An 8,201-nucleotide genomic window follows, 5' to 3' on the forward strand; every position below is an offset into this window, starting at 1 on the left:
CCCATGTAAGAAAGTCATCTTAACATCCATTTGATAAAGGTCCAGATCTAACTAAGCAACCAATGCTAGTACCAAGCATAGGGTAGTCATCTTGATTACAAGAGAAAAGACTTCCTCAAAGTCAACACCATGCTTCTATTTAAAACCCTTACTAACAAATCTAGCCTTATAGGCAAGCGTAGAGGGTGTCCAAGGGTACTCTTCAACTTGTACACCCCTTGCATGGCAATGCACACTTTTCATCGAGAAAATGAACCAACTCCCACATATGATTTTTCTATAAAGAGTCAAACTTTGACTACATGGCCCTCTTCCAAGAGTGACTATTACCATAGCGTATGGCCCCATCATAAGTGAGAGGCTTACCTACATCTGTCATCATCACATAATCAATGGAGGGAAATGCATCCATAAACAAAACATGACCTATGGATCCAGATACAACCAAGGGATATAAAGTGCCAAACTTGGCCCCACATGCCAGAATAAGGTTCCCATGGGTGATCCTCCAAGAAGAATCCCCAAAGTAGACAAAGTAACCCTCATCATCCAGTATACCATTAGAGATAAGACTCTTCGTGAAGTCGGTACATGTTGAACATTATGCAAAGTAAACATACTGCCTAAACCAAACTGCACTTGAATATCACCAATACTAACTATCTGTAATGCCAAGTCATTCCCCAAATGGACAAATCTAGTCATACTATGATAGGAGTGGAACCACTATCTATGAGGAGTCACATGAAAGGAAGCCCCTGAATCCATCAACCGACATTGAGTAAAACCAGGCAAGGCATCAACTAGCTATGACTCATCCAAAGAAGAAGCTACAAGTATGTAATCATCATCAAAGTCAGGTTGCTACACTACATTGATCTCTTTGATCTTAACACTGGACTTAGCAGGGACAATGTCCTACGCTTTCCCTTTGCCCTTTTCCTTGTGCTTATCTCAACATGCATTTTATGGCACTACAATCTAATATGTCCTACTTTCCCACAAAATGGCATGTCAAATCAGACTTACATCCATGAGACTTACTACACATGGAACACAACATCATGGTTGTGGATCACTTTCTGCATGCCTGTGGATCTCAAAGATGATATCCCATCTCACATGTATTTCCATAGCCAAGGAAAATGTGTTTCACACTTTTAGGATCTAGCTTATTGTGTTTGTCCTTGGGCACATGGAAGAAGGCCTCACATCCAAAGACACACAAATGAGCATATGAGGGAGGCTTTCCTATCCATACCTCCTCTACAACCTGGAAGTCAATACCATTGCAAGGTGACCTGTTAATGAGATGCATGGCAGTAGAGACTGGCTCAGCCCAAAAATACTATGGTAAGCCTACTTGGCTAAGCATATTGCAGACCCTCTCCTAGATAGTCCTATTCATACGCTCATCCATACCATTCTGGAGAGGGGTGTAAAGGGCGGTCAATTGGTGCTTAATATCCCGCTCGTCACAAAACTGCTCAAAGGCACGTGAGACGTACTCACCCCCTATTATTGGTCCTTAGGCATTTCAGCCTATGCCCATACTAATTCTTGGTAAGAGCAAGCCAATGCTAAAAGACGGCCAAGACATCATATTTCTTCTTTATGGGATAAGTCCAAACCTTGCTTAAATAATCGTCAATAAATGTAACAAAGTACTTCGCACCCCCTAATGACTAACAGGGCATGGGTCCACATACATCTGAATGCACAAGAGCCAAAGGCTCACCCATATGTGGAATACCAAATTTTTTATGTGAATTCCTAGTCTGTGTGCCATATAAACAATGATCACATGACTCAAAATGCGAGTAGTCAAAAGGTGAAAGATACTGCAAATCATTAAGCATTTTCATCCCCTTAAGCAACATATGCCCAAGACGAGTATGCTAGAGAGATTCATGTGGGATAGAACCCATTGACAAAACATGGTCCATAGTACCATGTTACAACCAAGGGATAGAGGCTGCCAGACTTGGCACCTCTTGCAAGAACAAGCCTGCCACGAGTTACCTTCCATGCAAAATCACCAAAGCATATATGATAACCTGCATCATCAAGCTGCCCATCAGTAGACATAAGGCTTTTAGTTAGTGCGGGTACATGACGTACATTATACAGAATAAAAGTGCTACCTGAGAAAAATTCTAGAGTGACATCACCAATGCCAATAATAGCAAGAGACCGATCATCACCCAAGTGCACAGTACCAAATACACTGTGATAGGTATGAAACCACTCACGACAGAGGATCACATGAAAAGATGCACCTAAATCCAAGAGCCAATATTGTGCATGCATAGACTAAGCCTTGGTCAACTGAGAGGCATCACAAGAGAGGCTACTAAGATGTAGTCACCATGAGACTCCTCAAGCTACATGACATTTATCTCCTCAATCTTTACGCCGGACTTTGTAGGTATAATGCTACGATCATTGGATTTCTTCTGCACTTTTTATTTCCCCTTTTCTTTGCGCTTGTCATCGTGTATCTTATGACACTGAGATCGTATGTGTCCTGCTTTCCCACAATAATGGCATGTAAGATAAGACTTACGTCCACTAGACTTGCTGCATTCACATGACTTAGATCGGGACTTCTGAGAGTCCTTCCCATGATGATCGTTATCTTTCTTGCCACTCGTACCACCTCTAACAGATAAAGCATGTGGACTACAAGAAGCATCAAAAGAGCACTCTCTACATCTTTCAATTTAAGCCATCAAGTTTGTTGGTATAGATTGCAGTGCAAAATACATCCCAAGACTCAGGTAAATTGCCAAGCAGAAACAAAGGATGCAGATTATCCTAAAACTTAATACCCTATTGAAGTATATTCTTCATGATAGAATGAAATTGGCTAAAGTGAGCAGACAATGGGGTCCCCTCCTTCATGCAGAGATCCATCAACTGTTTAAGCCAATACATCTGTGAAGTAGGGCTCTGCTTTGCATAAAGTTCCTGAATCTTTTCCCATAGATTCCATGCACTCTGATCTTCATCTTCAACAACATTATCGTGGACTTATTCAGAGAGTAATAAAATGATAGTGGACTTGCATAGTGCATCTAAATCAAACCAGTCATCATCATCCATATTCTCGGGTTTATAATCTTTGTTTCTTAGTGGCTTAATCTATAATTTCTACACCAAAACCTACCATATTTGGTGCCATCCAACTTGGCAATGTTAAAAAAAGTCGTATCATTCAAATGACCAGCCATAATGAGTCAAACTGAGGTAGACTATGCAAAAAACAGCTTGTTGTAATTAGCAGTAAATAGGCCAAAATCACTGCCAAAACAAGCTGAAAATAAGAGAAACTACTAAGGTGACCAGCTATCTACCAAATAGTACCAAAAGTACATCAAAATGACATGATTAAACTTAGTAAATACATCAGCTTGATGTAATAAATCATAGCAGTGAGAAAAAGAGAGCAAACAATGAGCTAACAATGATCCAAAGTCAAGTATGACTATCAGGTCAGATCATCCTGCATGAAGTGAGCATGTAGAAAATACTATACCAGCCAATAACCATGAGCCAAAAACCCAAATACGTGACAAAGGTTGGTGTATGCTTGAAGAGAAGATAGATAAAATCAGCCCAAAAGCATCCAATGCAAATAAGTATCTATCAAGAGCATAGACATGTAAGAGATCCCAGTCTCATCTACTCAAGAAGCTCAACTGCATAACCCACAAGCTCTGTAATATCCAGAGATAGCATGAAGCTCCCAATGGTAGAAATAATAATGTCAATTGAGCAAACAAGCTCAAAGATAGCATGTGAATGCATAAGGCACCATAGAGCCAAGACTGTATATCAATGGAGCATCTAGGGCAAGGGATCAGTCAAGCATCACCTATAACATCCAGTACATCATGTAATAGTCAATGTCAAATCTCAGACAACCCAAATAAGCATCCAAGAGCTCTAAAGTATGCAAATAAACACCCAAATGAAGCTCCAAGTGGCAATCAAACACAAACAATGTAAGGAGCATGGATTTATAACATATGCATCAAAGCATGTACCAAAGGGTCAAGCATAGACCATAGGTATAATGACTCTCACAAAGCATGCCACTATAGACCAATGTCAATCAAATGCCAACCAAGACCTCTATGGACTATTATAATAGTTCAAAATTGAAGCTTAGTGCTCAAATGAAATGCCAAGAGTGGAAGGATCAATGCCAAGTATCAAAACCAAGTGTATAAGTGTTTATATAGCTGCCCAATGAAGAAGATATGCTGTAGTAGATGAAAAACATGAGCTACTACTAAAAAGTGCATATTTCACACAACATGATGCTGCACCAGCAAGGTGAGGGCTATGGGGGCTGCTCCAACTTGAGAAGGCTTGAAGAGTGCCCAAGAAGAATGCAACCGACGATAGAAAGCTCAAGCGGAGTGGCTATGGCTGCCACAATAAAGAGATGACTGCTGTAGGTATTCGAATGGAAGTTGAGAGTGTGCCAAAGCTCATGAAGAAGAAGGCTCTAATACCAACTAAAGAGAGGTGAGCCTTGAAGTGGAAGCATGAGCGGGAGCAAGAGCTATGGTGGAAGGAGCAAGAGCAAGAGAGAGACACACACACAATGTGGGAACTCCAACAGTCACAATGTGTGACCGGCCTTCCCTTTATTCAAATGTCACTTAAAGAATAAAGAATGAAGTGACAATGATGGGCACCCGTCGTCTACAGTGTGCATGGGTATTGTCAGTGTAGTAATACATGGGCGGCTAGGTAGAGGTGCCTTTATCCCCAACATCATGTCAAGATTGTGGGAGAGAAGGAAGGAGTCTTACTTGTAGCTTTCTTTCTTGCACAATGGGGGAATACACAGAGGTGGAGGGTGAAAACAGTTTTCCTCTTCTTAGTTGTGTAAGCCAAAAAGAACTCTCATACAAAGAAATAGAAGAACCCTATATATGGGTCTCAAACCAAACTCAACTAACTAAGGTGGCATACTAACTGAGCCATGAACTAGAGTAGATAAGGATAGCTATCATGTAGCTATTATTCATGGGCGGTGTACCAACCGCATCTGCTCGGTGACATAAATGCACAACGGTCACCCTGGCATATCACGAGTGAAGCTCGATATCTCAACACTCCCCGTCGAGCTCAATACCAATTTCTGCACACCAAGCAGGTCTCTGAACTTGCGCAACTTCTCTGCGCCCAATGCCTTCGTAAATATGTCAGCTACCTGATCCTCTGTGCTAACATAAACTAGATCAATAAGACCTAGTAAAACCCTCTCCCGCACATAGTGATAATGCACCTCAATGTGCTTTGTTCTAGCATGATAGACTAGGTTATTTGCCAAGTGTATACTACTCATGTTGTCACAATAAATGACAACTAGCCCATCTGTAGGCTGATGCATATCATAAAGTAGCTTATGCAACCAAGCTACCTCACATGCAGCCATTGCTGCACCCCTGTACTCAGCCTCTGTGCTGGACAAGGCAACAATAGGCTGTTTCTTGCTGCTCCAAGTGACTGCAGCACTCCCAAAAGAAAACACATATCCACTGGTAGATCGTCTATCAGAAATGCTACCAGCCCAATCAGCATCAGTGTATCCATGCAACTGTATCTGAACCCCAGTCTCATAAAATAGTCCATACTGCAATGTGGACTTCACATACCTGAGTATGCGTCTAGCCGCATCCAAATGCGGTTTCCTTGGAGCCTACATAAACTGACTTACCAATCCAACAGCATAGCTCAAATCTGGCCTGGTAATAGTCATATAAATCAAGCTTCCTACTATGCGTCTGTACATAGTAGGGTCTTCCAGAAGCTCACCTGCATCTGCGCTCAGCTTCACATTCTACTCCAAAGGAACTGAAATAGGCTTACAGCCTGTCATCCCATATTTGGGCAGCATGTCCAATCCATACTGCCTCTGCAAGAGCTGTATCCCACTTGGTGATCTAATCACCTCAATGCCCAAGAAATAACGCAGCTCTCCTAAATCCTTCATCTCAAACTTCTGTTTCAATAGCATTTTCACATGAAGGATATCTTCATCACTGTCACCTGTCATAATCAAATCATCAACATAAATGACAAGTAGCATAATACCTTTCTCTGTTTTTCTCACATAAAGTGAGAAATCTGCCTTGGAAATCTGAAAGCCAATAGTGACAAGATACTGTCCTATCTTGTCAGACCATGCTCTCGGTGCTTACTTCAAGCCATACAAGGCTTTCTTCAACCTGCAAACAAACTCAGGATGAACAGCATGCACATAACCTGGTGGCTGCTCCATGTAGACCTCTTCTTGCAAATCACCATGCAAGAAGGCATTCTTTACATCCATCTGATGTAAAGACCATCCCTTTAATGCAGCCATAGCAATGACTGCTCTTACGGTTGCCATCCTTGCAACCGGACTGAATGTTTCTTCATAGTCAATGCCATATGTTTGTGCATACCCCTTGACTACTAATCTTGCCTTGTATCTGTTCACAGAACCATCTACATTGTGCTTCACCTTATAAACCCACTTACAGCCAATTGCATTCTTACCTTTAGGTAAAGGTAACATAAGAGTGACCTGCATTCACATCAAACATGGGCTGATCAACATTCTCTTTTCCTTTTCGTGATACCTGCATACCACTATCTGCATTGCTTTGAGAAGATTCTCCTGATCTCAATCTGCCTGTCCATGGAGAAGAATGTGAACCACTACTAGAGGACGCTCCAGGTCCACTAATATTTTGTGACTGCTGCTGTGAATTCTGTGCAGCATTACCATTTTGTGCATCTACATCATCAATCACATTTACTGGTTTATACCAGCTACTCATCTCATCAAAAACAACATCTCTGCTCACTGTAAACTTACGAGTAGAAGGGCTATAGCATCTATACCCTTTTTGCTACAGAGAGTAACCAATAAAGATGCACTTCTCAGCTTTTGGATCCAACTTGGATCTCAACTCATCTGGCACATGTACATAGGCAATGCAACCAAAAATTTTCAAATGAGAAATATCTGGTTTCCTACCAGTATACCTCTCCTCTGGAGTCATCCCATGTATTGCTGCAGTGGGAGTCATGTTCATTATATAGACTGCTGTAGCAACTACTTCAGCCCAGTAAAAATCTGGCAAGTCTTTTTCGTTGAGCATGGCACGAGATACCTCTCCAATATGCCTGTTTTTCCTTTTTGCAATTCCATTTTGTTGTGGGGTATGACTGCATGAATATTGCTGCTTTATGCCATGCTCCTGCAGGAACCTTGCAAACTCATTTGAGAGGTACTCTCCCCCTCCATCTGACCTTAGGCATTTTATTTGCAGGCCTATTTCTTTTTCAACCATAGCTTTAAGAGTTTTGAAATGCCCAAAAACTTCACTTTTCTTTTTCATAAAATACACCCAAACTTTTCTGCTATAGTCATCAATAAAACTGACAAAATAATGACAACCTCCAAGAGATGCAGCTTTAGTAGTCCACACATCAGAGTGGATTAATTCCAATGGCTTCTCACTCTCTTGAACATGTCTAGGAAATGGCTTCCTTGCCTGTTTTCCAAATTGACAGGCTTCACATACCTTATGCATTTCTACAACCTTGAATTTAGGCAATCCTGCAACAATATTTTGGGCTTGCATTGATTTAAGTCACTGTACATTAACATGACCAATGTGTTTATGCCAGATATCAATATCTGCAACTACACCAGTCCCATGTGCAAACATTGCTACACTCAATTCAGGCATGTCTGCATCCAACGTAAACATTCTGCCCTTCTTCTTTCCTTTTGCTATCAAGTGACCTTTATTTTTTATATCCTCAACAAAGCATCCATGAGAATTAAATCTGACCTGCAAGCCCTGCTCAACCATTTGACCAACAGAGACCAGATTCTTGGTGATATTCGGGACATGAAATACATCGGACATGTATTTCTTTTTCCCATCCTGCATAGACAAAGGAATTTTTCCATCTGCACAATAGGATGTGCAGTATCATCACCAGTCTCCACAAATCCTGGTTTTTCCATTTTCCTTGCATCCTCCATCCATTCTGCATGACCTTTCATGTGGTTTGATGCACCTGAGTCAACATACCATACATCGTTGCTTTCTTCTGCAGTTGTCACAGAATTGTTCATGTGCTGCACCATAAACAAATGCTCATTTCTGTCATCACCCTGT

Source organism: Lygodium microphyllum, chromosome 23 (genome assembly GCF_053477565.2).
Source record: "Lygodium microphyllum isolate KBCC chromosome 23, Lygodium_microphyllum_v1.1.10, whole genome shotgun sequence".
NCBI lineage: Eukaryota > Viridiplantae > Streptophyta > Polypodiopsida > Schizaeales > Lygodiaceae > Lygodium > Lygodium microphyllum.